This window comes from Giraffa tippelskirchi, chromosome 12 (genome assembly GCF_054371585.1).
Source record: "Giraffa tippelskirchi isolate mGirTip1 chromosome 12, T2T-mGirTip1v1.2.pri, whole genome shotgun sequence".
In the NCBI taxonomy this organism is placed as follows: Eukaryota; Metazoa; Chordata; class Mammalia; order Artiodactyla; family Giraffidae; genus Giraffa; species Giraffa tippelskirchi.
Genome location: NC_137286.1, coordinates 66,885,933 through 66,911,130, shown reverse-complemented (window position 1 = coordinate 66,911,130; position 25,198 = coordinate 66,885,933). Strand labels below are relative to the sequence as shown.

General features: G+C 54.7%; 1 long non-coding RNA gene across 1 annotated transcript in view; it reads right to left on the bottom strand.

The window, feature by feature from the left end:
- The window catches only part of LOC145530003 (uncharacterized), a 270,063-nt gene that overhangs the window by 70,358 nt on the left and 174,507 nt on the right, over window positions 1-25,198 (bottom strand). The window contains exons 8-11 of the long non-coding RNA XR_014071398.1: window positions 23,536-23,647; window positions 15,874-15,985; window positions 8,218-8,329; window positions 566-677 (exon numbers count right to left, since the gene is read on the bottom strand). This is a non-coding gene — a long non-coding RNA (uncharacterized LOC145530003). The remainder of the gene's footprint in view (window positions 1-565; window positions 678-8,217; window positions 8,330-15,873; window positions 15,986-23,535; window positions 23,648-25,198) is intronic.

Genomic DNA, 25,198 nt, shown 5'->3' with positions numbered 1-25,198 from the left:
AGAGAAAGGGGTCAGGGTATGTGGGAATCCGGCGGGGGTGGGGGGTGGATGAAGGAAGGTGTCCTTCCTCTCTCCAGTGCAATTTGGTTTGGTGAGTCTCAAAGCTACCAGATGGCACTTCCCAAGTCAGGCCCCCGCAGGAATCAGGGTGGGCTGCGTGCCTCGGCGCCTGCTACAGGGACAAGCCACACCAGTGGCCTCCCTGAGCTCAAATGGCCGGATCTGGGGGTTCTGTCTGGGTGCACACCTCCTTGCTCTGGCCAAGTTCCCCCCTTCTCTGAGCACCAGCTTCATCCTCTCGAATGAGGACATCGATTGCTACCTTGGCACGTTACTCTCTTCATCCTGTGAAGACTCATTAGGCTTATCCTACAATTACTAGCTGGCCCGAAGAGATATCTCCTGAATCCAGATTAAGCTGGAGTCTCCCAGGCTCATCTGGCATGTCTTCCCTGAAGTCTGCCAAAACCCACACCCTTGCATTTCCAGGGACTCCCCTTAGCCAGCTGGGCAGAAAACCCAGCATGGTTCAAACAAGCTGACAGACAAGCGGGAGAGGACTCACGGGCAGACGGCCTCCCTCAGGTCTCGGGTGGAGCTCTGGGACCACAGCAGCAGCGGGCCATCCCAGCCCCTGGGCTCAGCAGCGTCCTCATTCTCAGGCCGGCGGCTCTGCCCTGAGGGGAGCAGGAAGGTCACCAACTGCCGCAGGCGGACCTCAAGCCCCTCCCACTGCTGGAGCCTGACCTCCCCCGGCCCCACCCCTTCCCCTACCCCAGCAGAACGAGAGCTTGTCTTCCCCTGGCTTCCAACGTGAGGCCCGGCCCTGGGCCCCGATTGGGCACTGCCCCAGTCCGGAGCCAATCACAGTGGCCAGGGAGGTGGAACGCACCGATTGGCCAGGGCCAGGTCATGTGACCATACTCCCCAGGAAACTCAAATATTACCAAGATTCCCTAACAAACCAATGAACAAAATTATCCAGTAAAGGCAAACCGTACTTTTTAATGAGGCCAATGTCACAGAAAAAAAACAAAAAAATCCTTCACAATGAACTGCTCAAGGAAGGTACTAAATAAGCTTTCAGAAAAGTTAAGACGTTTTTTTTTTTTTTTAATAGGGTGACGGAGAGCTATACCTTTCCCATCTATGTGAATTTAGGTTTAAACTAGATTTCCCTCGGCTATTATATAAGACAAAAAACCCCACATCACCCCCTTTCACTCCCCCCACCCCCAAAATGTGTTTTAGTCTATTGAATTTTTGTGTCCTCAGTTGTGTCTGATTCACGGCAACTCACGAACTCTACACAGCCAGGCTCTTCCGTCCATGGAATTCAGGGCAATTTTTTCTGTCACAGCAAATGCCCACCCTGGGTGATCCAAAGGCAAGGGCTCAGAGGCTCCTGAGAGACTAACTCCTTTCAGCTGAGCACAGAGCTGGCTCCTCACTGGGATGCCTGTGGCCTGGGGCTCCCAGAGGGGAGAGCAGCACTCGCCCCACCGTGTGGTCACTGCTGGAAGTGCAGGCTGCTCCTCACTCCCCCTTGACAGTGTCCCTGAGGGCAGAACAGTGTGAATCTACTCAAGGTGGAAACGCAAACTCCGATGCAACCAAACTTCCCACAAGGTCTCCAAAACCACTCAGGAACAGGGAATTGGAAACTGCAGGGCATGACATGAATGGAGATGGAGACTTGACACCTTACACCGAGTTCACTTCCAGTTATCCCTAGACAAAGTTTCCATGAAAACTTGTCACAAATCTAGAAGAACAATGAGCAGAAACCGGACACGTGCTTTCAGTCTTCACACACAAAACAAAAAGGCAGCCCACAAAACAACCCAGAGAATACAGTGGACTTTGCAAAATCAAAGATATCTACTGTGGGAAAGACCTCATTACAAAAGCAAAAGACAGGTCATACATCGCGAGATGAATGAGTGGAAACACAAAGCTTCTCAAGGATGTGTCTCCAAACAGACAAAGAACACCAACACGACAAGCCTGTGAAAACTAGGGAAAGGTCTGAAGGGACACCAGACTGAGGAAGACACACACAGAGTATCCCGGATGATGTCCAGCACTGAGGGCCTGAAGAAACAACAGTCTAGTTGCACTCCCTCAGGCCTGTGTGACCCTGGATGAGGCCTCTGTTTCCCGGTGGCTCTGAGAGATGGACAGGGAGGAAGGGGAAGAGAAATCACTTGCATTTCTAATACTCACAGCAAAGTCTTCCAATGAGAAGGGAATTATCACCCCCACTGACAATGCCATTCACTGAAGTGATACCCACGAGTCCATCTAACCCAGAAGGGAAGGAAGGACCTGTTCTCACAAAACGGCGAGAGATGGAAGAAGGAAGATCAAGCCCACACCAACCACTGGAAAGAGAAGCTGTGCTCAGGGCTTGAAAGAATTCCTATTGGGAAAATGATGTCACAGCCCCACAAGGCAATCCACAGCTTCGATGCTATTCCTCCCAAAATGCCAATGCATTTTCGCACCGAACAAAGAATTGCAAAAGGGGTACGGAAACAGAAAAGAGCCTAAATTGTCAATACAATCCGACGGAAAAGCCCCGATACGGACATCCAAGGTTGTGTGAAAGGAAATTAGACGACCAAACTAGGATCCTCAGGAGAGTATCGGAGAAGGAGATGGCGACCCACTCCAGTACTCTTGCCTGGAAAACGCCCTGGACGGAGGAGCCTGGTAGGCTGCAGGCCATGGGGTCGCGCAGAGTCAGACACGACTGAAATGACTTAGGCGCAGCGGCAGCAGCAGGACAGTATGCTATTGGGAATACAACAACACACACAGATCCAGATCGATGGAATAAAGTTGAGGGTCCAGAAACAAACCCCGGCATCCATGGTCAACTCATCTCTGACACAAAAGGGGAGAATATCCAAATGGGAACAAGAAAGCCTCTTCAATAAATGTCCATGGGAAAACCAGACAGCTACATCTGAAGAACGCTATTGGTTTTGATCTCACACCACCTCAATATCGGGGAAAAACCTCACCCTAAAGACTGATGTCATGAGACAGCTAGAAAGAAGCGTAGGTCAAAGGCTCCTTAACATCAGAGTCTCCTTGCCATTTGCTGGGCGGAGGTAGAAATGGGTCTCTTCAAGTAAGGGAAAGAGGAAAACGAAGTACGCCAATGGGTTTCCATCCAATGGAACCTCTTCACAACAGAGAAGCTAAGCATTCAGAAATGCAAAAGATGGGAAACGGAACATGAGAGACTCCTTGCAAGTGGTGTATCTGAGAAGGGGTTCATATGGAAAGAGACGAAGAATGCACAGCACTCAGATTCCAAGAAACACCACCACCACCCTTGACCCTTCCCCCATGACCAACTCCGACCTAAAGCCTTTCTCTCCCTCTAACCTATCCCTAAAACATAACCCTCATCTAATCATATACATGTGCATTCCTAGCATCCATCCATCCACACACGAGAGAGAAAGAGGAAGACACAGACTGAATCGAGAAGGGAAAAGAGAGGGACACAGACAGAGAGAGACACGGAACCAAAGAGAGGAAAGGAGTCGACGGTCCAGACTTTTCATCAATCTGTCTCGAAGGTAGAAGCAATGACAGCGCCCATCCACCCCAGAAGGGGGAAAAGGACGGAAGGTTTGGAGAGGAAAAGACAAGAACGCAGGGAGCCATTAGAAGCTCAGCCACCCGCAGAAGCCGAGCTGGGACACTTGAACAGAATCTCAATGGAAACAGAGGACCAGAAAGTTGGCTACTCTTTTCTATAAGAGAGGGAGACCTTCGAGTCTTCCTTTCGCTCCTCCAACTTGGATGCGGGGTCTCAAAACACTCAGGAGGGGGAGTGCCTTTTCCTGGGTACCACGGCACATCCAGGCCTCGTTCTGCCCCATTCTGTGCTGTGTCAGCCCTGGATGGAGTCTTTCTTTCTGAAGTCTCAGCGCACAAGCTCCACGTGATATCGGCCCCAGGTGGAAAGGCATGGAGCTGCTCGTAGGCCGACAGACCTAGGAAGCAGATGGGAGAATGACCCCCACTCTGCAGATGGAGAGACTGGGGAAACCCTGAGGGGCATACGCTTGTCCAGGGCCACACCACTTATGAGAAGAAGGAGCCTGGTCTGAGAGCAGCGGGGTCCTCGGAGCTCAGGCCCTGGCTGCACCCAGGCCTCCCCAGGGCTGTGGGCTGGGCTGTGTGGCTGTCACTGTGCCTGCACATGGCCTAAGGGGGGTGGTCGAGCAGTCAGAAACCCAGAGATTCCCTTGGGAAGTTTTGGGGAAGGGACCTCAGCACGAACCCCAGGAAATGATGTCACCTGCCGGCAACAGAACCCAACAGAACCCGCAACCCGTGTATCCAGGCCTCCAGAGCGGAGAGGAGCCCCCAGCCAGATCACTTGCTGCCAGGATGTTCTGCTGTTGCCCCTGCCCAGAGGCCGGGGCCTCAGGAGAGCTCACAGGCAGTGTGCGTGGGAACCCTGTCGACGTTGGCTCAGGGCACCCCCGAGAGGCCTCTGGCCCTTTGCCCGGAGAAACAGAAAGGTAACACGGGGAGCCCCAGGCCGGGCCAGCCCACCTCTCCCATGCCACCCGGAAACACCGGGTCCTTTGCCTGTGTGTGTGGATGCGGGTTTCTCGGGGTGTGTCTCCCTCAAGGAAGCCCAGGCGGATGTGGGGTCAGAAGCCTGCGGGCAAGTTGTGTCCACACCCCAGGGGAGAGCAGGCTGGCTGGGATGGGGAGAGTGCGGGCAGCGCCGGCCGCCCAGGCTGGCCTCACACCCTCAGGTGGGTCTCTTTCCTCCCGGGTGGGGATCTGAGCAGACACACGTCTCTGACCCTTCTGGGAAGAGAAGTTCGAGCAGGCAGAAGCAGCGGCTCCACTGGCCAGGCCCAGCTCGGAAAAGTCCCAGCATGGCTGGCTGACGGTCACTGTCGTTGCAGAGCTTCCCACGTGATGAGGCCGAGGACGGGGACACCCCGTCCACCTCCCGGAGGGAGGGGTCGGAGCACCACCCCCCCGCCCCTGAGGCCCAGTGCAGGCTCCAGGTGAGCGTGCCCACGGAGGCATCAGCCCCACCGGGGGCGAAGCGGAGGCGGGGAAGGCCTGCTGCCGAGACACCACACAGGATACACCCGGCGGCCCAGTCTGAGGCTGCCACGGAGCTCAGCACACCCGGCTCCGACCCAGAGTCCCGAGAACCCCAGCCTCTGAGGCAGCAGGAGGACCTGGAGCCCAGCACGCCAGAGCACAGATGTGAGGACCCTGGGGCTGGTGCACGGGAGTGTGTGGGGAGGGGGTGCTGAGCTACACAGGGACGAGTCCCCGAAAGATGCTGCTGGGCCTGCAGCAAGCGCTGGCCTCACACCCCCACCCCCTTCTTGCACACTTCAGTCCCAAAAGACATCCGACCCTGGGTATTCTTTGGGAATCTCTTGGAAGCTTTCTGTCCCGGGATACGCACATGCCAAGGCTGGCCTGTGGGCAAACTTTGCTTCTCCCCCAGCTCTAGCACTGGCCTCCAACTGGAACCAGGCTCCACTTCCCAGACCTGTCCCTACAGAGGTGGTGGCTCCAGGTGCAGGACCCAGGGATCCACCGAGGGCAGATGGAGAACCGAGACTTGCCCTCGCAGAGACACCAGGCCAGCTGGGTTCTGGCCAGCACACCGGGCAGATCGGATCTCCGTGCCTGCAGGACCCCCAGCCCCAGGCACTGATGTCCCACCCCCTCAGCCAGAACCTCCACCTCCACGTGCACCTGTACCTGCTCGGGCTTTGGCAGGAGAACCCGAGGCAGAGGAGGAGTCACCGCCTCGGCAGGGAGAGCCTGCCCTGGCTCCCGCGCAACACCCAGACGCCGACGATGACTCACCCACCCCTGCAGGAAGAACGAGCCCCCGCTCTGGACAGAGACCCAGAGCCCTTGCCGGAAACACCACGTCCAGGGGAGCGGTCGGCTCTGCCGCCTCCATCCCTGTCGGCTCACCGTGGACGCTGTCAACTCGGTCTGCCCCCAGGGGACATGGAGTTCCTTTCCCCTGAACTGCTTTGCATTTGGTTTGTTTCCACCTTTCTGGTGATGTTTTATTTTTTGTATGGTTTCCTGTATTTTTGTTGGTTAAGTTGGGAACTTGTTGGTTAAGTTAGTAAACTTTTTCATCATTGTTGCAATTTGGGAACACTGTTGTGTAACTCTGGTGATACTGTGTTACCATCACCACTTTGTGGTTTCAGACCCGTTTGATCTTTATGCCCCACCCCCCAACAAAGCCTGGATTCAAGGCAAGCACGCCCTGTTCATCCCTCCCCCCGATCCTGAACACAATTTCATCTTTTCTTTCTGCATTCCTTCCTATATTCTTGGTGTCCCCAATCAATGACTCTCAGTGAAATGACTGAAGGAGTTTCTTTCGGACTCTCCACCTACTGTAAGACTCCATTGGAGAGTTCTCATTTTTATGTCATTTGAACTAGCCTTTGATAGCTGACAGGACGGTGTACGTCCTTTCAAGATATCATGTGCCAAACGAAGCCCTTTTGGCAAATGCCATCATTATCTCCAGGCAGGCATTGCTGTTTGAAGGGTGACATCTCAGCCAGAAGGCAGAGGCTGAGCTCCTCTTGTTGCACCAGCTCCCAAAAGAAGCCAAGAAAGGGAGCTGGAACAACAAACCACCCCAACGCCCAGGAAAGCGTTCTTCACGACAGAAGGCTAGAAAATGACCCAACAACCTTGTGGCCCAGAACCCCTCTAGAAAAATCACTGTTCCATAAAAAAGAGAAACACGTGGGAAGTTCCAAGGAGAGGCAATGCCCATGGCCAGTGTACTTTAGAGACGGCCTGACCGCTCCGGGGAAGACACGCACCGACGGAACCCCTTGGGAAACAGCAGTGAGAGTCCTCACCGTCGTAAGGGTTTCCTCTGGGGACAACCTGCCCTGGGCACCACATGAGGGAGCAGACCGGCTTCTCTTCCTCTGCCCCCACACCATTCACTCATGAAGGCAGCTCAGGTGTTCTCATGCCCTGCCTGCCTGCCTGCCTGCCTGGCTCATCCGTGAGCTGTGACCACCTCCAGGGCAGGACTCCACCTTCTCCTCTCTGTGTACCGTGAATCTGCACACAGTGGGCTTTCAGAACCTTAGGAGACTTGAGCCATTCCCACTCGAGCCAGAACCCTCCCCAGGAAGGAAAACGGCTGTGGAGTCATTTTGGCCCCAGCACTGGTTCCGAAAGCCTGGCGGCTCCTACAGCCTCTACGGTGTGAAGAGGGAGGTCCCTTTTGACAGAGCTTTCCGGCTGTCAGATCTAAGCTGTTGTTTCACTGTCAGCTGTGTCTCTTCCGTTGCAGCCAGGTGGGCCACGCTGCTCCAAAGGGGCTCACAAGCTGAGTGGCAAGGGAGGTATTGAGAGGACAGGGATGGCTACAACGTGCTGCAAACTGAGTGAGGGTCCCCACAATCCTCAGCAAAGGTCTGTGGTGTGCAAGTGGGGAGTAGAGGGCCCCCAAGTTCCAAAGGAAGGGAGGTACTCGGGAGCTAAAGCCCTTGGCTGCTGTGGTAGCAGCTGCAGATGGCAGCTCGTCCACAGTGCACTTCGAATGAGGTCATATGAGCGGGACTCTGGAAATGGCTCCGAAATCAAGAGAAAGGGGTCAGGGTATGTGGGAATCCGGCGGGGGTGGGGGGTGGATGAAGGAAGGTGTCCTTCCTCTCTCCAGTGCAATTTGGTTTGGTGAGTCTCAAAGCTACCAGATGGCACTTCCCAAGTCAGGCCCCCGCAGGAATCAGGGTGGGCTGCGTGCCTCGGCCCCTGCCACAGGGACAAGCCAAACCAGTGGCCTCCCTGAGCTCCAATGGCCGGATCTGGGGGTTCTGTCTGGGTGCACACCTCCTTGCTCTGGCCAAGTTCCCCCGTTCTCTGAGCACCAGCTTCATCCTCTCGAATGAGGACATCGATTGCTACCTTGGCACGTTACTCTCTTCATCCTGTGAAGACTCATTAGGCTTATCCTACAATTACTAGCTGGCCCGAAGAGATATCTCCTGAATCCAGATTAAGCTGGAGTCTCCCAGGCTCATCTGGCATGTCTTCCCTGAAGTCTGCCAAAACCCACACCCTTGCATTTCCAGGGACTCCCCTTAGCCAGCTGGGCAGAAAACCCAGCATGGTTCAAACAAGCTGACAGACAAGCGGGAGAGGACTCACGGGCAGACGGCCTCCCTCAGGTCTCGGGTGGAGCTCTGGGACCACAGCAGCAGCGGGCCATCCCAGCCCCTGGGCTCAGCAGCGCCCTCATTCTCAGGCCGGCGGCTCTGCCCTGAGGGGAGCAGGAAGGTCACCAACTGCCGCAGGCGGACCTCAAGCCCCTCCCACTGCTGGAGCCTGACCTCCCCCGGCCCCACCCCTTCCCCTACCCCAGCAGAACGAGAGCTCGTCTTCCCCTGGCTTCCAACGTGAGGCCCGGCCCCGGGCCCCGATTGGGCACTGCCCCAGTCCGGAGCCAATCACAGTGGCCAGGGAGGTGGAACGCACCGATTGGCCAGGGCCAGGTCATGTGACCATACTCCCCAGGAAACTCAAATATTACCAAGATTCCCTAACAAACCAATGAACAAAATTATCCAGTAAAGGCAAACCGTACTTTTTAATGAGGCCAATGTCACAGAAAAAAAAAAAAATCCTTCACAATGAACTGCTCAAGGAAGGTACTAAATAAGCTTTCAGAAAAGTTAAGACGTTTTTTTTTTTTTTTTAATAGGGTGACGGAGAGCTATACCTTTCCCATCTATGTGAATTTAGGTTTAAACTAGATTTCCCTCGGCTATTATATAAGACAAAAAACCCCACATCACCCCCTTTCACTCCCCCCACCCCCAAAAAGTGTTTTAGTCTATTGAATTTTTGTGTCCTCAGTTGTGTCTGATTCACGGCAACTCACGAACTCTACACAGCCAGGCTCTTCCGTCCATGGAATTCAGGGCAATTTTTTTCTGTCACAGCAAATGCCCACCCTGGGTGATCCAAAGGCAAGGGCTCAGAGGCTCCTGAGAGACTAACTCCTTTCAGCTGAGCACAGAGCTGGCTCCTCACTGGGATGCCTGGGGCCTGGGGCTCCCAGAGGGGAGAGCAGCACTCGCCCCACCGTGTGGTCACTGCTGGAAGTGCAGGCTGCTCCTCACTCCCCCTTGACAGTGTCCCTGAGGGCAGAACAGTGTGAATCTACTCAAGGTGGAAACGCAAACTCCGATGCAACCAAACTTCCCACAAGGTCTCCAAAACCACTCAGGAACAGGGAATTGGAAACTGCAGGGCATGACATGAATGGAGATGGAGACTTGACACCTTACACCGAGTTCACTTCCAGTTATCCCTAGACAAAGTTTCCATGAAAACTTGTCACAAATCTAGAAGAACAATGAGCAGAAACCGGACACGTGCTTTGAGTCTTCACACACAAAACAAAAAGGCAGCCCACAAAACAACCCAGAGAATACAGTGGACTTTGCAAAATCAAAGATATCTACTGTGGGAAAGACCTCATTACAAAAGCAAAAGACAGGTCATACATCGCGAGACGAATGAGTGGAAACACAAAGCTTCTCAAGGATGTGTCTCCAAACAGTCAAAGAACACCAACACGACAAGCCTGTGAAAACTAGGGAAAGGTCTGAAGGGACACCAGACTGAGGAAGACACACACAGAGTATCCCGGATGATGTCCAGCACTGAGGGCCTGAAGAAACAACAGTCTAGTTGCACTCCCTCAGGCCTGTGTGACCCTGGATGAGGCCTCTGTTTCCCGGTGGCTCTGAGAGATGGACAGGGAGGAAGGGGAAGAGAAATCACTTGCATTTCTAATACTCACAGCAAAGTCTTCCAATGAGAAGGGAATTATCACCCCCACTGACAATGCCATTCACTGAAGTGATACCCACGAGTCCATCTAACCCAGAAGGGAAGGAAGGACCTGTTCTCACAAAACGGCGAGAGATGGAAGAAGGAAGATCAAGCCCACACCAACCACTGGAAAGAGAAGCTGTGCTCAGGGCTTGAAAGAATTCCTATTGGGAAAATGATGTCACAGCCCCACAAGGCAATCCACAGCTTCGATGCTATTCCTCCCAAAATGCCAATGCATTTTCGCACCGAACAAAGAATTGCAAAAGGGGTACGGAAACAGAAAAGAGCCTAAATTGTCAATACAATCCGACGAAAAAGCCCCGATACGGACATCCAAGGTTGTGTGAAAGGAAATTAGACGACCAAACTAGGATCCTCAGGAGAGTATCGGAGAAGGCGATGGCGACCCACTCCAGTACTCTTGCCTGGAAAACGCCCTGGACGGAGGAGCCTGGTAGGCTGCAGGCCATGGGGTCGCGCAGAGTCAGACACGACTGAAATGACTTAGGCGCAGCGGCAGCAGCAGGACAGTATGCTATTGGGAATACAACAACACACACAGATCCAGATCGATGGAATAAAGTTGAGGGTCCAGAAACAAACCCCGGCATCCATGGTCAACTCATCTCTGACACAAAAGGGGAGAATATCCAAATGGGAACAAGAAAGCCTCTTCAATAAATGTCCATGGGAAAACCAGACAGCTACATCTGAAGAACGCTATTGGTTTTGATCTCACACCACCTCAATATCGGGGAAAAACCTCACCCTAAAGACTGATGTCATGAGACAGCTAGAAAGAAGCGTAGGTCAAAGGCTCCTTAACATCAGAGTCTCCTTGCCATTTGCTGGGCGGAGGTAGAAATGGGTCTCTTCAAGTAAGGGAAAGAGGAAAACGAAGTACGCCAATGGGTTTCCATCCAATGGAACCTCTTCACAACAGAGAAGCTAAGCATTCCGAAATGCAAAAGATGGGAAACGGAACATGAGAGACTCCTTGCAAGTGGTGTATCTGAGAAGGGGTTCATATGGAAAGAGACGAAGAATGCACAGCACTCAGATTCCAAGAAACACCACCACCACCCTTGACCCTTCCCCCATGACCAACTCCGACCTAAAGCCTTTCTCTCCCTCTAACCTATCCCTAAAACATAACCCTCATCTAATCATATACATGTGCATTCCTAGCATCCATCCATCCACACACGAGAGAGAAAGAGGAAGACACAGACTGAATCGAGAAGGGAAAAGAGAGGGACACAGACAGAGAGAGACACGGAACCAAAGAGAGGAAAGGAGTCGACGGTCCAGACGTTTCATCAATCTGTCTCGAAGGTAGAAGCAATGACAGCGCCCATCCACCCCAGAAGGGGGAAAAGGACGGAAGGTTTGGAGAGGAAAAGACAAGAACGCAGGGAGCCATTAGAAGCTCAGCCACCCGCAGAAGCCGAGCTGGGACACTTGAACAGAATCTCAATGGAAACAGAGGACCAGAAAGTTGGCTACTCTTTTCTATAAGAGAGGGAGACCTTCGAGTCTTCCTTTCGCGCCTCCAACTTGGATGCGGGGTCTCAAAACACTCAGGAGGGGGAGTGCCTTTTCCTGGGTACCACGGCGCATCCAGGCCTCGTTCTGCCCCATTCTGTGCTGTGTCAGCCCTGGATGGAGTCTTTCTTTCTGAAGTCTCAGCGCACAAGCTCCACGTGATATCGGCCCCAGGTGGAAAGGCATGGAGCTGCTCGTAGGCCGACAGACCTAGGAAGCAGATGGGAGAATGACCCCCACTCTGCAGATGGAGAGACTGGGGAAACCCTGAGGGGCATACGCTTGTCCAGGGCCACACCACTTATGAGAAGAAGGAGCCTGGTCTGAGAGCAGTGGGGTCCTCGGAGCTCAGGCCCTGGCTGCACCCAGGCCTCCCCAGGGCTGTGGGCTGGGCTGTGTGGCTGTCACTGTGCCTGCACATGGCCTAAGGGGGGTGGTCGAGCAGTCAGAAACCCAGAGATTCCCTTGGGAAGTTTTGGGGAAGGGACCTCAGCACGAACCCCAGGAAATGATGTCACCTGCCGGCAACAGAACCCAACAGAACCCGCAACCTGTGTATCCAGGCCTCCAGAGCGGAGAGGAGCCCCCAGCCAGATCACTTGCTGCCAGGATGTTCTGCTGTTTGCCCCTGCCCAGAGGCCGGGGCCTCAGGAGAGCTCACAGGCAGTGTGCGTGGGCACCCTGTCGACGTTGGCTCAGGGCACCCCCGAGAGGCCTCTGGCCCTTTGCCCGGAGAAACAGAAAGGTAACACGGGGAGCCCCAGGCCGGGCCAGCCCACCTCTCCCATGCCACCCGGAAACACCGGGTCCTTTGCCTGTGTGTGTGGATGCGGGTTTCTCGGGGTGTGTCTCCCTCAAGGAAGCCCAGGCGGATGTGGGGTCAGAAGCCTGCGGGCAAGTTGTGTCCACACCCCAGGGGAGAGCAGGCTGGCTGGGATGGGGAGAGTGCGGGCAGCGCCGGCCGCCCAGGCTGGCCTCACACCCTCAGGTGGGTCTCTTTCGTCCCGGGTGGGGATCTGAGCAGACACACGTCTCTGACCCTTCTGGGAAGAGAAGTTCGAGCAGGCAGAAGCAGCGGCTCCACTGGCCAGGCCCAGCTCGGAAAAGTCCCAGCATGGCTGGCTGACGGTCACTGTCGTTGCAGAGCTTCCCACGTGATGAGGCCGAGGACGGGGACACCCCGTCCACCTCCCGGAGGGAGGGGTCGGAGCACCACCCCCCCGCCCCTGAGGCCCAGTGCAGGCTCCAGGTGAGCGTGCCCACGGAGGCATCAGCCCCACCGGGGGCGAAGCGGAGGCGGGGAAGGCCTGCTGCCGAGACACCACACAGGATACACCCGGCGGCCCAGTCTGAGGCTGCCACGGAGCTCAGCACACCCGGCTCCGACCCAGAGTCCCGAGAACCCCAGCCTCTGAGGCAGCAGGAGGACCTGGAGCCCAGCACGCCAGAGCACAGAGGTGAGGACGCTGGGGCTGGTGCACGGGAGTGTGTGGGGAGGGGGTGCTGAGCTACACAGGGACGAGTCCCCGAAAGATGCTGCTGGGCCTGCAGCAAGCGCTGGCCTCACACCCCCACCCCCTTCTTGCACACTTCAGTCCCAAAAGACATCCGACCCTGGGTATTCTTTGGGAATCTCTTGGAAGCTTTCTGTCCTGGGATACGCACATGCCAAGGCTGGCCTGTGGGCAAACTTTGCTTCTCCCCCAGCTCTAGCACTGGCCTCCAACTGGAACCAGGCTCCACTTCCCAGACCTGTCCCTACAGAGGTGGTGGCTCCAGGTGCAGGACCCAGGGATCCACCGAGGGCAGATGGAGAACCGAGACTTGCCCTCGCAGAGACACCAGGCCAGCTGGGTTCTGGCCAGCACACCGGGCAGATCGGATCTCCGTGCCTGCAGGACCCCCAGCCCCAGGCACTGATGTCCCACCCCCTCAGCCAGAACCTCCACCTCCACGTGCACCTGTACCTGCTCGGGCTTTGGCAGGAGAACCCGAGGCAGAGGAGGAGTCACCGCCTCGGCAGGGAGAGCCTGCCCTGGCTCCCGCGCAACACCCAGACGCCGACGATGACTCACCCACCCCTGCAGGAAGAACGAGCCCCCGCTCTGGACAGAGACCCAGAGCCCTTGCCGGAAACACCACGTCCAGGGGAGCGGTCGGCTCTGCCGCCTCCATCCCTGTCGGCTCACCGTGGACGCTGTCAACTCGGTCTGCCCCCAGGGGACATGGAGTTCCTTTCCCCTGAACTGCTTTGCATTTGGTTTGTTTCCACCTTTCTGGTGATGTTTTATTTTTTGTATGGTTTCCTGTATTTTTGTTGGTTAAGTTGGGAACTTGTTGGTTAACTTAGTAAACTTTTTCATCATTGTTGCAATTTGGGAACACTGTTGTGTAACTCTGGTGATACTGTGTTACCATCACCACTTTGTGGTTTCAGACCCGTTTGATCTTTATGCCCCACCCCCCAACAAAGCCTGGATTCAAGGCAAGCACGCCCTGTTCATCCCTCCCCCCGATCCTGAACACAATTTCAGCTTTTCTTTCTGCATTCCTTCCTATATTCTTGGTGTCCCCAATCAATGACTCTCAGTGAAATGACTGAAGGAGTTTCTTTCGGACTCTCCACCTACTGTAAGACTCCATTGGAGAGTTCTCATTTTTATGTCATTTGAACTAGCCTTTGATAGCTGACAGGACGGTGTACGTCCTTTCAAGATATCATGTGCCAAACGAAGCCCTTTTGGCAAATGCCATCATTATCTCCAGGCAGGCATTGCTGTTTGAAGGGTGACATCTCAGCCAGAAGGCAGAGGCTGAGCTCCTCTTGTTGCACCAGCTCCCAAAAGAAGCCAAGAAAGGGAGCTGGAACAACAAACCACCCCAACGCCCAGGAAAGCGTTCTTCACGACAGAAGGCTAGAAAATGACCCAACAACCTTGTGGCCCAGAACCCCTCTAGAAAAATCACTGTTCCATAAAAAAGAGAAACACGTGGGAAGTTCCAAGGAGAGGCAATGCCCATGGCCAGTGTACTTTAGAGACGGCCTGACCGCTCCGGGGAAGACACGCACCGACGGAACCCCTTGGGAAACAGCAGTGAGAGTCCTCACCGTCGTAAGGGTTTCCTCTGGGGACAACCTGCCCTGGGCACCACATGAGGGAGCAGACCGGCTTCTCTTCCTCTGCTCCCACACCATTCACTCATGAAGGCAGCTCAGGTGTTCTCATGCCCTGCCTGCCTGCCTGCCTGCCTGCCTGGCTCATCCGTGAGCTGTGACCACCTCCAGGGCAGGACTCCACCTTCTCCTCTCTGTGTACCGTGAATCTGCACACAGTGGGCTTTCAGAACCTTAGGAGACTTGAGCCATTCCCACTCGAGCCAGAACCCTCCCCAGGAAGGAAAACGGCTGTGGGGTCATTTTGGCCCCAGCACTGGTTCCGAAAGCCTGGCGGCTCCTACAGCCTCTACGGTGTGAAGAGGGAGGTCCCTTTTGACAGAGCTTTCCGGCTGTCAGATCTAAGCTGTTGTTTCACTGTCAGCTGTGTCTCTTCCGTTGCAGCCAGGTGGGCCACGCTGCTCCAAAGGGGCTCACAAGCTGAGTGGCAAGGGAGGTATTGAGAGGACAGGGATGGCTACAACGTGCTGCAAACTGAGTGAGGGTCCCCACAATCCTCAGCAAAGGTCTGTGGTGTGCAAGTGGGGAGTAGAGGGCCCCCAAGTTCCAAAGGAAGGGAGGTACTCGGGAGCTAAAGCCCTTGGCTGCTGTGGTAGCAGCTGCAGATGGCAGCTCGTCCACAGTGCACTTCGAATGAGGTCATATGAGCGGGACTCTGGAAATGGCTCCGAAATCAAGAGAAAGGGGTCAGGGTATGTGGGAATCCGGCGGGGGTGGGGGGTGGATGAAGGAAGGTGTCCTTCCTCTCTCCAGTGCAATTTGGTTTGGTGAGTCTCAAAGCTACCAGATGGCACTTCCCAAGTCAGGCCCCCGCAGGAATCAGGGTGGGCTGCGTGCCTCGGCGCCTGCTACAGGGACAAGCCACACCAGTGGCCTCCCTGAGCTCCAATGGCCGGATCTGGGGGTTCTGTCTGGGTGCACACCTCCTTGCTCTGGCCAAGTTCCCCCCTTCTCTGAGCACCAGCTTCATCCTCTCGAATGAGGACATCGATTGCTACCTTGGCACGTTACTCTCTTCATCCTGTGAAGACTCATTAGGCTTATCCTACAATTACTAGCTGGCCCGAAGAGATATCTCCTGAATCCAGATTAAGCTGGAGTCTCCCAGGCTCATCTGGCATGTCTTCCCTGAAGTCTGCCAAAACCCACACCCTTGCATTTCCAGGGACTCCCCTTAGCCAGCTGGGCAGAAAACCCAGCATGGTTCAAACAAGCTGACAGACAAGCGGGAGAGGACTCACGGGCAGACGGCCTCCCTCAGGTCTCGGGTGGAGCTCTGGGACCACAGCAGCAGCGGGCCATCCCAGCCCCTGGGCTCAGCAGCGTCCTCATTCTCAGGCCGGCGGCTCTGCCCTGAGGGGAGCAGGAAGGTCACCAACTGCCGCAGGCGGACCTCAAGCCCCTCCCACTGCTGGAGCCTGACCTCCCCCGGCCCCACCCCTTCCCCTACCCCAGCAGAACGAGAGCTTGTCTTCCTCTGGCTTCCAACGTGAGGCCCGGCCCTGGGCCCCGATTGGGCACTGCCCCAGTCCGGAGCCAATCACAGTGGCCAGGGAGGTGGAACGCACCGATTGGCCAGGGCCAGGTCATGTGACCATACTCCCCAGGAAACTCAAATATTACCAAGATTCCCTAACAAACCAATGAACAAAATTATCCAGTAAAGGCAAACCGTACTTTTTAATGAGGCCAATGTCACAGAAAAAAAACAAAAAATCCTTCACAATGAACTGCTCAAGGAAGGTACTAAATAAGCTTTCAGAAAAGTTAAGACGTTTTTTTTTTTTTTTAATAGGGTGACGGAGAGCTATACCTTTCCCATCTATGTGAATTTAGGTTTAAACTAGATTTCCCTCGGCTATTATATAAGACAAAAAACCCCACATCACCCCCTTTCACTCCCCCCACCCCCAAAATGTGTTTTAGTCTATTGAATTTTTGTGTCCTCAGTTGTGTCTGATTCACGGCAACTCACGAACTCTACACAGCCAGGCTCTTCCGTCCATGGAATTCAGGGCAATTTTTTCTGTCACAGCAAATGCCCACCCTGGGTGATCCAAAGGCAAGGGCTCAGAGGCTCCTGAGAGACTAACTCCTTTCAGCTGAGCACAGAGCTGGCTCCTCACTGGGATGCCTGTGGCCTGGGGCTCCCAGAGGGGAGAGCAGCACTCGCCCCACCGTGTGGTCACTGCTGGAAGTGCAGGCTGCTCCTCACTCCCCCTTGACAGTGTCCCTGAGGGCAGAACAGTGTGAATCTACTCAAGGTGGAAACGCAAACTCCGATGCAACCAAACTTCCCACAAGGTCTCCAAAACCACTCAGGAACAGGGAATTGGAAACTGCAGGGCATGACATGAATGGAGATGGAGACTTGACACCTTACACCGAGTTCACTTCCAGTTATCCCTAGACAAAGTTTCCATGAAAACTTGTCACAAATCTAGAAGAACAATGAGCAGAAACCGGACACGTGCTTTCAGTCTTCACACACAAAACAAAAAGGCAGCCCACAAAACAACCCAGAGAATACAGTGGACTTTGCAAAATCAAAGATATCTACTGTGGGAAAGACCTCATTACAAAAGCAAAAGACAGGTCATACATCGCGAGATGAATGAGTGGAAACACAAAGCTTCTCAAGGATGTGTCTCCAAACAGACAAAGAACACCAACACGACAAGCCTGTGAAAACTAGGGAAAGGTCTGAAGGGACACCAGACTGAGGAAGACACACACAGAGTATCCCGGATGATGTCCAGCACTGAGGGCCTGAAGAAACAACAGTCTAGTTGCACTCCCTCAGGCCTGTGTGACCCTGGATGAGGCCTCTGTTTCCCGGTGGCTCTGAGAGATGGACAGGGAGGAAGGGGAAGAGAAATCACTTGCATTTCTAATACTCACAGCAAAGTCTTCCAATGAGAAGGGAATTATCACCCCCACTGACAATGCCATTCACTGAAGTGATACCCACGAGTCCATCTAACCCAGAAGGGAAGGAAGGACCTGTTCTCACAAAACGGCGAGAGATGGAAGAAGGAAGATCAAGCCCACACCAACCACTGGAAAGAGAAGCTGTGCTCAGGGCTTGAAAGAATTCCTATTGGGAAAATGATGTCACAGCCCCACAAGGCAATCCACAGCTTCGATGCTATTCCTCCCAAAATGCCAATGCATTTTCGCACCGAACAAAGAATTGCAAAAGGGGTACGGAAACAGAAAAGAGCCTAAATTGTCAATACAATCCGACAAATTGTCAATACAAGCACCGATACGGACATCCAAGGTTGTGTGAAAGGAAATTAGACGACCAAACTAGGATCCTCAGGAGAGTATCGGAGAAGGCGATGGCGACCCACTCCAGTACTCTTGCCTGGAAAACGCCCTGGACGGAGGAGCCTGGTAGGCTGCAGGCCATGGGGTCGCACAGAGTCAGACACGACTGAAGTGACTTAGGCGCATCGGCAGCAGCAGGACAGTATGCTATTGGGAATACAACAACACACACAGATCCAGATCGATGGAATAAAGTTGAGGGTCCAGAAACAAACCCCGGCATCCATGGTCAACTCATCTCTGACACAAAAGGGGAGAATATCCAAATAGGAACAAGAAAGCCTCTTCAATAAATGTCCATGGGAAAACCAGACAGCTACATCTGAAGAACGCTATTGGTTTTGATCTCACACCACCTCAATATCGGGGAAAAACCTCACCCTAAAGACTGATGTCATGAGACAGCTAGAAAGAAGCGTACGTCAAAGGCTCCTTAACATCAGAGTCTCCTTGCCATTTGCTGGGCGGAGGTAGAAATGGGTCTCTTCAAGTAAGGGAAAGAGGAAAACGAAGTACGCCAATGGGTTTCCATCCAATGGAACCTCTTCACAACAGAGAAGCTAAGCATTCAGAAATGCAAAAGATAGGAAACGGAACATGAGAGACTCCTTGCAAGTGGTGTATCTGAGAAGGGGTTCATATGGAAAGAGACGAAGAACGCACAGCACTCAGATTCCAAGAAACACCACCACCACCCTTGACCCTTCCCCCATGACCAACTCCGACCTAAAGCCTTTCTCTCCCTCTAAACTATCCCTAAAACATAACCCTCATCTAATCATATACATGTGCATACCTAGCATCCATCCATCCTCACACGAGAGAGAAAGAGGAAGACACAGACTGAATCGAGAAGGGAAAAGAGAGGGACACAGCCAGAGAGAGACACGGAACCAAAGAGAGGAAAGGAGTCGATGGTCCAGACGTTTCATCAATCTGTCTCGAAGGTAGAAGCAATGACAGCGCCCATCCACCCCAGAAGGGGGAAAAGGACAGAAGGTTTGGAGAGGAAAAGACAAGAACGCAGGGAGCCATTAGAAGCTCAGCCACCCGCAGAAGCCGAGCTGGGACACTTGAACAGAATCTCAATGGAAACAGAGGACCAGAAAGTTGGCTACTCTTTTCTATAAGAGAGGGAGACCTTCGAGTCTTCCTTTCGGTCCTCCAACTTGGATGCGGGGTCTCAAAACACTCAGGAGGGGTAGTGCCTTTTCCTGGGTACCACGGCGCATCCAGGCCTCGTTCTGCCCCATTCTGTGCTGTGTCAGCCCTGGATGGAGTCTTTCTTTCTGAAGTCTCAGCGCACAAGCTCCACGTGATATCGGCCCCAGGTGGAAAGGCATGGAGCTGCTCGTAGGCCGACAGACCTAGGAAGCAGATGGGAGAATGACCCCCACTCTCCAGATGGAGAGACTGGGGAAACCCTGAGGGGCATACGCTTGTCCAGGGCCACACCACTTATGAGAAGGAGCCTGGTCTGAGAGCAGTGGGGTCCTCGGAGCTCAGGCCCTGGCTGCACCCAGGCCTCCCCAGGGCTGTGGGCTGGGCTGTGTGGCTGTCACTGTGCCTGCACATGGCCTAAGGGGGGTGGTCGAGCAGTCAGAAACCCAGAGATTCCCTTGGGAAGTTTTGGGGAAGGGACCTCAGCACGAACCCCAGGAAATGATGTCACCTGCCGGCAACAGAACCCAACAGAACCCGCAACCCGGGTATACAGGCCTCCAGAGCGGAGAGGAGACCCCAGCCAGATCACTTGCTGCCAGGATGTTCTGCTGTTTGCCCCTGCCCAGAGGCCGGGGCCTCAGGAGAGCTCACAGGCAGTGTGCGTGGGCACCCTGTCAACGTTGGCTCAGGGCACCCCCGAGAGGCCTCTGGCCCTTTGCCCGGAGAAACAGAAAGGTAACACGGGGAGCCCCAGGCCGGGCCAGGCCACCTCTCCCATGCCACCCGGAAACACCGGGTCCTTTGCCTGTGTGTGTGGATGCGGGTTTCTCGGGGTGTGTCTCCCTCAAGGAAGCCCAGGCGGATGTGGGGTCAGAAGCCTGCGGGCAAGTTGTGTCCACACCCCAGGGGAGAGCAGGCTGGCTGGGATGGGGAGAGTGCGGGCAGCGCCGGCCGCCCAGGCTGGCCTCACACCCTCAGGTGGGTCTCTTTCCTCCCGGGTGGGGATCTGAGCAGACACACGTCTCTGACCCTTCTGGGAAGAGAAGTTCGAGCAGGCAGAAGCAGCGGCTCCACTGGCCAGGCCCAGCTCGGAAAAGTCCCAGCATGGCTGGCTGACGGTCACTGTCGTTGCAGAGCTTCCCACGTGATGAGGCCGAGGACGGGGACACCCCGTCCACCTCCCGGAGGGAGGGGTCGGAGCACCACCCCCCCGCCCCTGAGGCCCAGTGCAGGCTCCAGGTGAGCGTGCCCACGGAGGCATCAGCCCCACCGGGGGCGAAGCGGAGGCGGGGAAGGCCTGCTGCCGAGACACCACACAGGATACACCCGGCGGCCCAGTCTGAGGCTGCCACGGAGCTCAGCACACCCGGCTCCGACCCAGAGTCCCGAGAACCCCAGCCTCTGAGGCAGCAGGAGGACCTGGAGCCCAGCACGCCAGAGCACAGAGGTGAGGACGCTGGGGCTGGTGCACGGGAGTGTGTGGGGAGGGGGTGCTGAGCTACACAGGGACGAGTCCCCGAAAGATGCTGCTGGGCCTGCAGCAAGCGCTGGCCTCACACCCCCACCCCCTTCTTGCACACTTCAGTCCCAAAAGACATCCGACCCTGGGTATTCTTTGGGAATCTCTTGGAAGCTTTCTGTCCCGGGATACGCACATGCCAAGGCTGGCCTGTGGGCAAACTTTGCTTCTCCCCCAGCTCTAGCACTGGCCTCCAACTGGAACCAGGCTCCACTTCCCAGACCTGTCCCTACAGAGGTGGTGGCTCCAGGTGCAGGACCCAGGGATCCACCGAGGGCAGATGGAGAACCGAGACTTGCCCTCGCAGAGACACCAGGCCAGCTGGGTTCTGGCCAGCACACCGGGCAGATCGGATCTCCGTGCCTGCAGGACCCCCAGCCCCAGGCACTGATGTCCCACCCCCTCAGCCAGAACCTCCACCTCCACGTGCACCTGTACCTGCTCGGGCTTTGGCAGGAGAACCCGAGGCAGAGGAGGAGTCACCGCCTCGGCAGGGAGAGCCTGCCCTGGCTCCCGCGCAACACCCAGACGCCGACGATGACTCACCCACCCCTGCAGGAAGAACGAGCCCCCGCTCTGGACAGAGACCCAGAGCCCTTGCCGGAAACACCACGTCCAGGGGAGCGGTCGGCTCTGCCGCCTCCATCCCTGTCGGCTCACCGTGGACGCTGTCAACTCGGTCTGCCCCCAGGGGACATGGAGTTCCTTTCCCCTGAACTGCTTTGCATTTGGTTTGTTTCCACCTTTCTGGTGATGTTTTATTTTTTGTATGGTTTCCTGTATTTTTGTTGGTTAAGTTGGGAACTTGTTGGTTAAGTTAGTAAACTTTTTCATCATTGTTGCAATTTGGGAACACTGTTGTGTAACTCTGGTGATACTGTGTTACCATCACCACTTTGTGGTTTCAGACCCGTTTGATCTTTATGCCCCACCCCCCAACAAAGCCTGGATTCAAGGCAAGCACGCCCTGTTCATCCCTCCCCCCGATCCTGAACACAATTTCATCTTTTCTTTCTGCATTCCTTCCTATATTCTTGGTGTCCCCAATCAATGACTCTCAGTGAAATGACTGAAGGAGTTTCTTTCGGACTCTCCACCTACTGTAAGACTCCATTGGAGAGTTCTCATTTTTATGTCATTTGAACTAGCCTTTGATAGCTGACAGGACGGTGTACGTCCTTTCAAGATATCATGTGCCAAACGAAGCCCTTTTGGCAAATGCCATCATTATCTCCAGGCAGGCATTGCTGTTTGAAGGGTGACATCTCAGCCAGAAGGCAGAGGCTGAGCTCCTCTTGTTGCACCAGCTCCCAAAAGAAGCCAAGAAAGGGAGCTGGAACAACAAACCACCCCAACGCCCAGGAAAGCGTTCTTCACGACAGAAGGCTAGAAAATGACCCAACAACCTTGTGGCCCAGAACCCCTCTAGAAAAATCACTGTTCCATAAAAAAGAGAAACACGTGGGAAGTTCCAAGGAGAGGCAATGCCCATGGCCAGTGTACTTTAGAGACGGCCTGACCGCTCCGGGGAAGACACGCACCGACGGAACCCCTTGGGAAACAGCAGTGAGAGTCCTCACCGTCGTAAGGGTTTCCTCTGGGGACAACCTGCCCTGGGCACCACATGAGGGAGCAGACCGGCTTCTCTTCCTCTGCTCCCACACCATTCACTCATGAAGGCAGCTCAGGTGTTCTCATGCCCTGCCTGCCTGCCTGCCTGCCTGCCTGGCTCATCCGTGAGCTGTGACCACCTCCAGGGCAGGACTCCACCTTCTCCTCTCTGTGTACCGTGAATCTGCACACAGTGGGCTTTCAGAACCTTAGGAGACTTGAGCCATTCCCACTCGAGCCAGAACCCTCCCCAGGAAGGAAAACGGCTGTGGGGTCATTTTGGCCCCAGCACTGGTTCCGAAAGCCTGGCGGCTCCTACAGCCTCTACGGTGTGAAGAGGGAGGTCCCTTTTGACAGAGCTTTCCGGCTGTCAGATCTAAGCTGTTGTTTCACTGTCAGCTGTGTCTCTTCCGTTGCAGCCAGGTGGGCCACGCTGCTCCAAAGGGGCTCACAAGCTGAGTGGCAAGGGAGGTATTGAGAGGACAGGGATGGCTACAACGTGCTGCAAACTGAGTGAGGGTCCCCACAATCCTCAGCAAAGGTCTGTGGTGTGCAAGTGGGGAGTAGAGGGCCCCCAAGTTCCAAAGGAAGGGAGGTACTCGGGAGCTAAAGCCCTTGGCTGCTGTGGTAGCAGCTGCAGATGGCAGCTCGTCCACAGTGCACTTCGAATGAGGTCATATGAGCGGGACTCTGGAAATGGCTCCGAAATCAAGAGAAAGGGGTCAGGGTATGTGGGAATCCGGCGGGGGTGGGGGGTGGATGAAGGAAGGTGTCCTTCCTCTCTCCAGTGCAATTTGGTTTGGTGAGTCTCAAAGCTACCAGATGGCACTTCCCAAGTCAGGCCCCCGCAGGAATCAGGGTGGGCTGCGTGCCTCGGCGCCTGCTACAGGGACAAGCCACACCAGTGGCCTCCCTGAGCTCAAATGGCCGCATCTGGGGGTTCTGTCTGGGTGCACACCTCCTTGCTCTGGCCAAGTTCCCCCCTTCTCTGAGCACCAGCTTCATCCTCTCGAATGAGGACATCGATTGCTACCTTGGCACGTTACTCTCTTCATCCTGTGAAGACTCATTAGGCTTATCCTACAATTACTAGCTGGCCCGAAGAGATATCTCCTGAATCCAGATTAAGCTGGAGTCTCCCAGGCTCATCTGGCATGTCTTCCCTGAAGTCTGCCAAAACCCACACCCTTGCATTTCCAGGGACTCCCCTTAGCCAGCTGGGCAGAAAACCCAGCATGGTTCAAACAAGCTGACAGACAAGCGGGAGAGGACTCACGGGCAGACGGCCTCCCTCAGGTCTCGGGTGGAGCTCTGGGACCACAGCAGCAGCGGGCCATCCCAGCCCCTGGGCTCAGCAGCGCCCTCATTCTCAGGCCGGCGGCTCTGCCCTGAGGGGAGCAGGAAGGTCACCAACTGCCGCAGGCGGACCTCAAGCCCCTCCCACTGCTGGAGCCTGACCTCCCCCGGCCCCACCCCTTCCCCTACCCCAGCAGAACGAGAGCTCGTCTTCCCCTGGCTTCCAACGTGAGGCCCGGCCCCGGGCCCCGATTGGGCACTGACCCAGTCCGGAGCCAATCACAGTGGCCAGGGAGGTGGAACGCACCGATTGGCCAGGGCCAGGTCATGTGACCATACTCCCCAGGAAACTCAAATATTACCAAGATTCCCTAACAAACCAATGAACAAAATTATCCAGTAAAGGCAAACCGTACTTTTTAATGAGGCCAATGTCACAGAAAAAAAAAAAAAAATCCTTCACAATGAACTGCTCAAGGAAGCTACTAAATAAGCTTTCAGAAAAGTTAAGACGTTTTTTTTTTTTTTTAATAGGGTGACGGAGAGCTATACCTTTCCCATCTATGTGAATTTAGGTTTAAACTAGATTTCCCTCGGCTATTATATAAGACAAAAAACCCCACATCACCCCCTTTCACTCCCCCCACCCCCAAAAAGTGTTTTAGTCTATTGAATTTTTGTGTCCTCAGTTGTGTCTGATTCACGGCAACTCACGAACTCTACACAGCCAGGCTCTTCCGTCCATGGAATTCAGGGCAATTTTTTTCTGTCACAGCAAATGCCCACCCTGGGTGATCCAAAGGCAAGGGCTCAGAGGCTCCTGAGAGACTAACTCCTTTTAGCTGAGCACAGAGCTGGCTCCTCACTGGGATGCCTGTGGCCTGGGGCTCCCAGAGGGGAGAGCAGCACTCGCCCCACCGTGTGGTCACTGCTGGAAGTGCAGGCTGCTCCTCACTCCCCCTTGACAGTGTCCCTGAGGGCAGAACAGTGTGAATCTACTCAAGGTGGAAACGCAAACTCCGATGCAACCAAACTTCCCACAAGGTCTCCAAAACCACTCAGGAACAGGGAATTGGAAACTGCAGGGCATGACATGAATGGAGATGGAGACTTGACACCTTACACCGAGTTCACTTCCAGATATCCCTAGACAAAGTTTCCATGAAAACTTGTCACAAATCTAGAAGAACAATGAGCAGAAACCGGACACGTGCTTTGAGTCTTCACACACAAAACAAAAAGGCAGCCCACAAAACAACCCAGAGAATACAGTGGACTTTGCAAAATCAAAGATATCTACTGTGGGAAAGACCTCATTACAAAAGCAAAAGACAGGTCATACATCGCGAGACGAATGAGTGGAAACACAAAGCTTCTCAAGGATGTGTCTCCAAACAGTCAAAGAACACCAACACGACAAGCCTGTGAAAACTAGGGAAAGGTCTGAAGGGACACCAGACTGAGGAAGACACACACAGAGTATCCCGGATGATGTCCAGCACTGAGGGCCTGAAGAAACAACAGTCTAGTTGCACTCCCTCAGGCCTGTGTGACCCTGGATGAGGCCTCTCTTTCCCGGTGGCTCTGAGAGATGGACAGGGAGGAAGGGGAAGAGAAATCACTTGCATTTCTAATACTCACAG